Genomic DNA, 9,907 nt, shown 5'->3' with positions numbered 1-9,907 from the left:
GGGAAATAGATGGGGAAACAGTGGAAACAGTGTCCGACTTTATTTTTGGGGGCTCCAAAATCACGGCAGATGGTGACTGCAGCCATGAAATTAAAAGACGGTTACTCCTTGGAAGGAAAGTTATGACCAACCTAGATAGCATATTCAAAAGCAGAGACATTACTTTGACAACAAAGGTCCATCTAGTCAAGGCTATGGTTTTTCCAGTGGTCATGTATGGATGTGAGAGTTGGACTGAAGAAAGCTGAGTGCCAAAGAATTGATGCTTTTGAAGTGTGGTGTTGGAGAAGACTCTTGAGAGTCCCTTGGACTGCAAGGAGATCCAACCAGTCCATTCTGAAGGAGATCAGCCCTGGGATTTCTTTGGAAGGAATGATGCTAAAGCTGAAACTCCAGTACTTTGGCCCCACCTCATGCTAAGAGTTGACTCATTGGAAAAGACTCTGATGCTGGGAGGGATTGGGAGCAGGAGGAAAAGGGGACGACAGAGGATGAGATGGCTGAATGGCATCACCGACTCGATGGACGTGAGTCTGAGTGAACTCTGGGAGTTGGTGATGGACAGGGAGGCGTGGCATGCTGCGATTCATGGGGTTGCAAAGAGTCGGACATGACTGAGCGACTGAACTGAACTGAAGCCTCTATTAAATCTGCCTTTTATGCATATTTTTTCCCCCAGAATTTATAACTGGCTTGGGCTTTTTTGTTTCTTTGTTTTGTTTTCATTCCCTCTGTTAGAAGTGTAAACCTCTCAAAGTAGGAGCTTGATGACCTTGTGTGATGGCCTTCTGTTCTGATCTGGCTGGTTGCATGAGGCCTGCAGCAAGATTGTCGTGATTCTTCCCTACGCCTTCATCCAGGGAATCCCTTTGTCTGTCTTCTCTGTGGATCCTGTTTCCTAGATACTACGTTCTGATTTGCCCTGGTCTCCTGCTCTGTTTTAGTGGAATTCTTCATCCACAAGCTTCCTGAGGAAGGGAGCCCAGAAAACAAATTTCCTGTCTTTGCATGCCTGAAAATATCTTGGCAGAGTATAGAATTTTAGATTAAAAATAATGTTTTTAGGATTTTGAAGGCATTGTCCCATTGTTTTCTAATTTTTAGGAATATTATTAAATCCAGTGTCATTCTGAGTATGCAACTGAGTATCTTTTGTATGCATCCTGATTTTTCTCTCTGGACGACTTTACAAGTTGCTCTTAATATTTACCCTATAATTTGATGATGAAAAACCTTTGAGTATTGATTTTTAAAAATTTTTGTTTGTTTCCCTGTTTTTTTAATTTAATGTGCTGGCAATTTCATGGGTCCTTTCAAGCTATAATCTCATGTCCTTCAGTGTAGGAAATTGTTATTAAATTATTTCTTTAATGATTTTCCTACTGATTATTTTATTTCTTCTCACTTTCTAAAACCAGATACTCTGTCTCCTAGACTGAATTTCTAATTTTCTTACATTTATTTTATATTTTCTATTTCTTTGTATTTTTATTCTATCCTCCAGGATATTTCTTCAACTTTGTCTTTGTTGTTTAGTCGCTAAGTCGAGTCCGGCTCTTGAGACCCCATGAACTGTAGCCCACCAGGCTCCCCTGTCCATGGGATTTCCCAGGCAAGAATACTAGAGTGAGTTGCCATTTCCTTCTGCAGGGAATCTTCCCAACCCAGGGATCAAACCCAAATATCCTGCAGTAGCAGGCGGATTCTTTACCACTGAGCCACCAGGAAAGTTTCAACTTTGGCTCAGAATTCTTTTTATTAAGTTACAAACATCCATTTATATATTTTTTTTTCTTTTCTTTTTGGCCATACCCCAAGGCTTGTGGGATTTTAGTTACTCAACCAGGGATCCAACTGGCGCCCCCTGCAGTGGAAGGGTGGAGTCTTCACCATTAGACCAGCAGGGAAGTCCCTCACTTCATTTTTTTTTTGGCGGGTGGGGGTTAAATATGTATTTATTTTTAACTGATCACTTCATATTTTTAATTTCCAGAAAGTCTTATTTTCTTTTTTCAAAAAACATATTAAAGTATAACTAATTTATTATATTGTGTTAGTTTCAGGTGTACAGCACAGTGAATCAGTTATACAGAAAGCATGAAATGCTTCATGAATTCGCATGTCATCCTTGTGCAGGGGCCATGCTAATCTTCTCTGTATTGTTCCAACTTTAGTATATGCCCTGTAGAAGCCAGCACAAGTATTTATTATTTTCTGAATGTTTCTTTTAATAATAGCATCCATTCTTTTGTCATGGGTGCAATGTTTTCTATTGATTTCTGGTGATATTAATTGCAGTTTGGAGGACATTTTCTTCTGGTCCCCTCATTGTATGTCACACTCCAGGTTCCTTTTCTTTTGGCTTCTTTTATGTGTGAGGCTTGTGAACTTGGGCTGTCTGTTCCAATTTAGGCATGAGGTCCAAAATTGCTGATTAGAAGCCCAGTGCAGGGGCCAGAGGTGGTCAGCTGGGGGTGACTCACTGTGGTATGGGTGAGGGAGGGATCGGTCTTCTAGCTCCTGTTAAGGTTTTTCCCTGTGTCAGTCATCATCCCCAAAAGAAATTTTCAGTCCTCTTGCCTCTACTGCCAGAGGACTAAACACTTTCAATTTTTAAAGTCTTTACAAGTTCTAAGACTCCAATTATTTCATGCCTTTTTGGTTTTCCTCTCTCTACCTCATGAGTAGAATGGAAAATATTCAAACTTAAGGATTTAAAACCTTACACATGAGACGTTCCTGTTTTCAAAATTACGTCTTTCATTGTCTCTAGTCTTCTTCTTGAGCTTTTATGCCTTTTGATTTCCGTACTCTCCTTTTGATGGGATTTCTGGATGGAGCAGAGATAAATGGGTGTGCGCAATCCACCATGTTTAACCAGGAGGTCCTACTTCCTTAAGTCTTAATTACTTTGTTTCTCTAACTCATGAGGTGGTTGTAAAAATTAAAAGTTGTAATGCATGTGTAAGAGGATGTTCGAAGAGATTTTTCTTGTTGTCTTAGAGTTTGAGCTGAGTCCTCAGGGAAAGAAAAGCATGTGGGTTCCCCACATGGTAGAGAAAGACTTTACTGGACAGACAAAAGAAAATAACTCCTCCTCTTACAATGGTGGTCCCTTATCATCATCTTCAGCCTCTACAAATGAGACTCTTGACAAGGGAATGAAGAGTTGTGGCGATAGAGTTGTCGGTCTGCTCTATAGAGCTTTGTTATCTCCCCTACTTCGTCCTTAGGAAGGTGAGCAGAGGCTACAGACTAAGTAAGGAGGGTACCACGAGACTAGGGGTGCCTGCAGGAAAATCACTCCTTGACTGGATGATTCTTGGGTAGTAGAATTGTTATCCCAGTGCTGCAACAGAGCACAAGCAAAGCACTGTGAGAGAGGGGTTTTTTTAAATTAATTAACTAGGCTGTGCTGAGTCTTAGTTGGGGCACTTGAGATCTTCAATCTCCGTTGCGGCATGCAGGATCTTTTTCAGTCGCTGCATGCTGGATCTTTAGTTGCGGCATGTAGGATCTGTTCTCCAAAGAGGGATCAAACCTGGGCCCCCTGTCAGAGAGTTTTGGAAAAATTTGACATGAGTTTACTGGCATTTGGGAGACGCATATGAACACAGGGATAAGTATCTGCTGATGGTTTGGTGAACAGGGCACGTTAGGGAATGACTGGAGCCCAGATGAGGAATGGCAGTGCTCGAGAGTAGCCTGTATGTCTAGCATCTGGCATGATAAGGATGTGGACGTTTCTCATGGGCCAGGAGGACATCATGGAGAGTAGCTGGGTTTTAACCGTATAGATGGGGCTCTGTCCAAGAGAGGTCCCTGCAGGGCAAGAAGACTCTAATGGCAAGGAACAGTGAAGAAGCTCAGGATGCTCTGCAGGACATCAGTTGGAGATGCACTGTGGTGCCAAGGGGTGTGCAGTGTGGAGGGCCTGTGAGTCTCCTCAAATACCACCCTCCAGGAGAAAGCCAGCACTTAGGCACCTGTCATATGGAAGGTTCTAACAGACCTGCTCATATAAAACTACCCTTTTCTTTCTCCCACTATTCCAAGCCTGGAGAAGTCAGAGGCAGGAAGCGGAGGGAGGGTGAAAGAAGACTGAAGATAAAGGTAGCCCTCTCCCCACTTTGCTGTTTCAGATCTCTGGGCTGTGAGTCCAACTTGAGTTGGGGGTTGGAGAGTGAGCTAGGAATTGAATATAAGATTGAAAATTTTAAAAACAGACTGTTCAAGACTTGTATTCCATGAAAATAACAAGAAAACCATGGGGTATACTTGAGAAATGTGTTCCAAGGATGGGGAAGTTTGCTGACAGAGCAGAGTTGAAGATAGCAGCTGATGGCAGGATGGGATGGGGGTGGGGTGGCGCGGGATTCTTTGTACCTTAACAAACCCAGACAGTTAAATAAATCAGTTAGAACTTAAAGTGGTAGGCATTCATTCAATCAGTATTTATTGCCAGATTCTATGTAAGTTTCAGGGAATAAAAACAAGAGTGAAACTAAGAGTCCCTGCTTAGATAATCGAGTGAGGAAGACATTCTAAGATAGGAACTGCATTTAGCAGCTAATAATGGAGACCAGAGATAAGATTGAAATTTTACTTTTCTCTTGTGTGAAAAATGTCCATAGATAGAGGGTTCATAGTAGCTCCATTGTCAGCGGAGCCCAGGGTCCTTCTATCTTTCTGTACCACCATTCTCAGACTGTGGTTTTCATTCTTAAGACTGGTGGTCTAAGGTGACTGAATGGAGCTCCAGTTGTCATATTCTGCATTCCAGCCAGAAATCAGGAGGAAATGGCAAAGGGCAGAAAAGGATCCATATCAGCTTTTTTGCCCCCTTTTAGAAAGCCTTCTTGGGATTTCCCTGGCAGTTTAGCAGTTAAGACTCCGAGTTTGCAATGCAGGAGGCACAGCTTCAATCCCTGGTCAGGGAACTAGGATCCCACGTGCTGTGTGGTGCAGTAAAAACAAACAAAATAGCCTTCTTGGATGTCTCATCCAACAACTTTGGCTGACATCTCATTGGCCAGAATTTTGTCACATGACCACTCTTAGCTGCAAGGGAATGTGGGAAATATAAGAATTGTTTTACTGAGGAAGAAGCAGAGAATGGAGTTTAGATAGGTAACCACCAAACTGTGTAACAGTACATCCCTTTAGCTACTCAGAATCTGTTAAGTTCCTCATGTGGCTGTTTGTGGTCCAGCAAGCTGTAAACCAAAGACAAGTTTTCAGTCCCCAACACATCTGATATACAATGGTGGAAAGTCCACCACAAGCAAAACTCTCATTCAGAAAAGGAAAGCACCCAGCAGTCACTGGTCACTGGTCTACTGATGGATTGTATATGTTCTCATCCCTTAAACTGGGATGTGCTAGTGGCCTCTTGGCCAGTAGAGCATAGCAAAGTAATGCCCTATAGTCTCTGAGGCTGGGCCCTGAAAGGCAAGGCAGCTGCTGCCTTATTTGCTGAGACACTTATGCTGGGACCCCCTAGTTAGCACTCCAACTGCCCTAGGGCCACCATCTCTACCATCTTGTGAGGAGGCCCACATTTGCCTACACAGAGAGCCATTGAGAAGCCCCAGGAATATATGAAGAAAGTGAGATGCCCAGTTAGCCCAGAGCTGCTCCAGCTGCAGCTGTGTGACTGTAATCACGTAAGATACCTCGAGTGCCCAGCCAAGCCCTTAGGAGCCATGGGAACTCTGGGGATAACAGATAATTGTTATTCTGAGCCACTCAGTGTTTGGGTGGCAATAGATAACCAGAACAACACTGTGTATTGGATCCTGGGGGCAAGGACCACCTGCCCCAACACAGGAGTAAGTTCCTTGCTTGGTCTGTTTGGTTTCCCCAAGTTCTACCCCCTCGGGAAAATCCTCATTGTTTCCCATGATCCCTTGCTCTGTCCTCATGGAGGTTGTTTTTTATTTTTTTTCGTACTTGTGTGCATGCTCAATCATATCCAACTATTTGTGACCCAATGGACTGTAGCCCACCAGGCTCCTCTGTCCATGGAATTTCCCAGACAAGAATACTGGAGTGGGTTGCCATTTCCTTCTCCAGGGGATCTTCCCAGACCAGGGAATGAACCTGCATCTCCCAAGTCTCCTGCATTGGCACTCGAATTCTTTACCACGGAGCCAACCAGGGGAGCCTAAGTGGTAGTTGCTCAGTCGTGTCTGACTCTTTGTGACCCATGGGTTTTTTCGTGTTTATTTGTATTTACTTATTTCTTAGTGTCACCACGTGGGATCTCTGATCTTCGTTACAGCATGCAGGATTTTTAGTTGTGGCATGTGAACTCTTAGTTGCGACATGTGGGATCTAGTTCCCTGATTAGGGATCAAACCCAGGCCCTCAGGATTGGGAGTGCAGAGTCTTAGCCACGGGACTCCAGGGAAGTCCCAGGGAAGTTGTTTCTCATCCTCCATCTCTCATGACCCATCTGAAGTGGGCCCTGTGGGTAACACTCTCCTTAAGGGCTACACACCTTCGGCAGCTACCTCTAGAGGGAGCCTCTTCTGTGTAAGAGATTCAGTGTTTTTGCCAACAGCCATAGCTGCTGTAGGCCAGATGTGGGTTACGTTTGTTTTTGTTAGCATAGTTTCCTGAAATAAATAGTAGGCTTCCAGTCAATTCTTAAGCATGAGTTACTATGGCCAAAGATCTTAAGTGAGTGCATGCACGCGTTCTCACTTGCTTCAGTTGTATCTGACTGTTTGCAACCCTATGGAATGTCGCCTGCCAAGCTCCTCTCTCTGTGGGGTTCTCCAGGCAAGAATACTGGAGTGGATTGCAGGCCCTCCTCCAGGGGATCTTCCCAACCTAGGGATTGAACCTGAGTCTCCTGCATCTCCTCCACTGCAGGCAGATTCTTTGCCGCTGAGCCACTGGGGAAACCCAAAGATCTTACGTAGCATATTAAACCCTAAAGATCACATTTCACATGTTGGTTTCTGTGCTCTAACTATCCTCCCTAATTATTTTTTAAGGTTTGAAGGAGAAAATAACACTGCTAATCTGGTCTTTGCTGGGTTTTGCACCTCTTCACAGTGATCAATGCAAAGAAATAGAGGAAAACAATAGAATGGGAGTAACTAGAAATCTCTTCAAGAAAATTAGTGATACCAAGGGAACTTTTCATAGTGACCAAAGGAACTGTCACAATAAAGGACAGAAATGGTATGGACCTAACAGAAGCAGAAGATATTAAAAAGAGGTGGCAAGAATACACAGAAGAACTATACAAAAAAGATCTTCATGACCCAGATAACCATGATGGTATGATCACTCACCTAGAACCAGACATCCTGGAATGTGAAGCGGGCCTTAGGAAGCATCACTATGAACAAAGCTAGTGGAGGCGATGGAATTCCAGTTGAGCTATTTCAAATCCTAAAAGATGATGCTGCGAAAGTGCTGTACTCAATATGCCAGTGAATTTGGAAAACTCAGCAATGGCCACAGGACTAGAAGAGGTCAGTTTTCATTCCAATCCCTAAGAAAGGCAATGCCAAAGAATGTTCAAACTATGCACAGTTGCACTCATCTCACACCCTAGCAAAGCAATGCTCCAAATTCTCCAAGCCAGGCTTCAATAGTGTGTGAACCATGAAATTCCAGATGTTCAAGCTGGTTTTAGAAAAGGCAGAGGAATCAGAGATCAAATTGCCAACATCCGTTGGATCATCAAAAAAGCAAGAGAGTTCCAGAAAAACATCTACTTCTGCTTTATTGACTATGCCAAAGCCTTTGACTGTGTGGATCACAACAAACTGGAAAGTTCTTAAAGAGATGGGAATACCAGACCACCTGACCTGCTTCCTAAGAAATCTGTATGCAGGTCAAGAAGCAACAGTTAGAACTGGATTTGGAACAACAGACTGGTTCCAAGTTGGGAAAGGAGTACATCAAAACTGTATATTATCACCCTTCTTATTTAACTTCTATGCAGGGTACATCATGAGACATGTCGGGCTGGATGAAGTACAATCTGGAATCAAGATTTCTGGGAGTAATATCGATAACCTCAGATATACAGATGACACCACCCTTATGGCAGAAAGCAAAGAAGAACTAAAGAGCCTCTTGATGAAAGTGAAAGAGGAGAGTGAAAAAGTTGTCTTAAAACTCAACATTCAGAACACTAAGATCATGGCATCTGGTCCCATCACTTCATGGCAAATAGAAGGTGAAACAATGGAAACAGTGAGAGACTTCATTTTCTTGGGCTCCAAAATCACTATAGATGGTGAGTGCAGCCATGAAATTAAAAGACACTTGCTCCTTTGAAGAAAAGCTATGACAAACCTAGTCAGCATATTAAAAACTGAGACATTACTTTGCTGACAAAAGTCTAGTCAAAGCTATGGTTTTTCTAGTAGTCATGTATGGATGTGAGAGTTGGACCATAAAGAAAGCTGAGTGCCAAAGAACTAATGCTTTTGAACTGTGGTGTTGGAGAAGACTCCTGAGACTCCCTTGGACTGCAAGGAGATCCAATCAATCAATCCTAAAGGAAATCAGTCCTGAATATTCATTGGAGGTACTAGTGCTGAAGCTGAAGCTCCAATCCTTTGGCCACCTGATGCCAAGAGCCCACTCATTGGAAAAGTCCCTGATTCTGGGAAAGATTGAAGGCAGGAGGAGAAGGAGACGACAGAGGCTGAGATGGTTAGACGTCATCATTGACTTGATGGACCTGATTTGACCAAACTCTGGGAGTTGGTGATGGACAGGGAAGCCTGGTGTGCTGCAGTCCATGGGGTTGCAAAGAGTCGGACATGACTGAGCAACTGAACTGAACTGAGCAGAGGGTGCTTGAGAAAGGGTTGGAATCTGTGTTAGATCTTGGTATGGTGACTATTTAGCAGCTACCATTCTGAGCTGCTTCCATTTGGAGGGTAGAGAAACAGTTGACTCTTTCAATCCAGCAGGCTCCATTTAATAAGACTCTCAGTCAACTTTTATATTCGTGATTTTGTGTGTGCCTGAAGCAAAGAGCACTTTTCCTAAGCAGAATATTATTTCCTTTTTAATGGAGGCATGTGCATATGTGTGTGCCTGCTAAGTCATTTCAGTTGTGTCCAACTCTTTGCAACCTTATGGACTGTACCCTGCCAGACTCCTCCATCTGAGAGCTTCTCCAGGCAGAAATACTGGAGTAGCGGGTTGTCATGCCCTCCTCCAGGGGATCTACCTGACCCAGGGGTTGAATCCATGTCTCATGTTTTCTGTGTTGGTAGGTGGATTCTTTACACTAGCACCACCTGGTTTCAACGTACACATTTTTTTAATTAAAAAATTTATTTTTATTTATGTACTTAACTCCAGTACTTTGGCCACCTCATGCGAAGAGTTGACTCATTGGAAAAGACTGTTGCTGGGAGGGATTGGGGGCAGGAGGAGAAGGGGATGACAGAAGATGAGATGGCTGGATGGCATCACCGACTCGATGGACGTGAGTCTGAGTGAACTCCGGGAGTTGGTGCTGCACAGGGAGGCCTGGCGAGCTGCGATTCATGGGGGAGTCAGACAAGACTGAGCGACTGAACTGAACTGAACTGATTTATATACTTGAATGTGCCAGGTCTTAGTTGTGGCGTGTGGGATCTAGTTCCCCAACCAGGAATTGAACCCAGGCCCACTGCATTGGGAGCTCAGAGTCTTAGCCACTGGACCACCAGGAAAGTTCCCCTATATTGTACATTTTAAATATGTGCAGCTTACTGTATGTCAGTTATACCTCAACAAATCTTTTAAAAATATTGTATGTGTATGTGAAAAGAATATGTACCCTCAATTATTGGCTGCAGGGTTTTAGATAATAGGTCAAACCTTCAATTATGTTGTTCAGATCTCCTATATTCTTACTGAAACATATTTTTCTTTTTAT

General features: G+C 43.4%; 1 non-coding gene across 1 annotated transcript; it reads right to left on the bottom strand.

Annotated features, from left to right (window-relative positions):
• Positions 1-2,091: 2,091 nt before the first annotated feature.
• LOC138987387 (U6 spliceosomal RNA) lies at positions 2,092-2,196 on the bottom strand. The gene has a single exon (XR_011463862.1). It is a non-coding gene; the product is annotated as a U6 spliceosomal RNA (small nuclear RNA).
• Positions 2,197-9,907: the final 7,711 nt, after the last annotated feature.

This window comes from Bos mutus, chromosome 3, assembly GCF_027580195.1.
Source record: "Bos mutus isolate GX-2022 chromosome 3, NWIPB_WYAK_1.1, whole genome shotgun sequence".
In the NCBI taxonomy this organism is placed as follows: Eukaryota; Metazoa; Chordata; class Mammalia; order Artiodactyla; family Bovidae; genus Bos; species Bos mutus.
Note: the sequence above shows the minus strand (reverse complement) of the source record. Positions and strands in the feature narration are given on the sequence as shown.